The sequence below is a fragment of the Penaeus monodon genome, chromosome 25 (assembly GCF_015228065.2).
Source record: "Penaeus monodon isolate SGIC_2016 chromosome 25, NSTDA_Pmon_1, whole genome shotgun sequence".
Lineage (NCBI taxonomy): Eukaryota > Metazoa > Arthropoda > Malacostraca > Decapoda > Penaeidae > Penaeus > Penaeus monodon.
Window position 1 is genome coordinate 37006326 of NC_051410.1, and position 391 is coordinate 37006716.

A 391-nucleotide genomic window follows, 5' to 3' on the forward strand; every position below is an offset into this window, starting at 1 on the left:
GAGGAAGAGGGGGAAGGATGCGAGCTCTGCCTCCGTTCACATGACTTCCCTTCCCAGGTCAGAGCACAAGCTGATTCCGTTCGATATGTGAGTTTATTTGCATCCTTCTAACTTTTTTTTATACAATATTTAATCAGTAATAATCATAAAAAATGAAAAGTAAAATCACACGTTATCAAGGTTATTAACAGCACTAACATCATTATCATTTTATCGTAGTTGTTCTATCATCATCCTTATCGCCACAATCCTCATTAGATAATACTAACAGTTGAAAGACATAAATAAACGTGAAGCATCATCAAATCCAAAGAAATAGAGAAATAAAATAGCAACGTAGGAACCGATAGAAAAAAAACGTTTTTGAGATCTCTTCCTTGGCACATGCTCC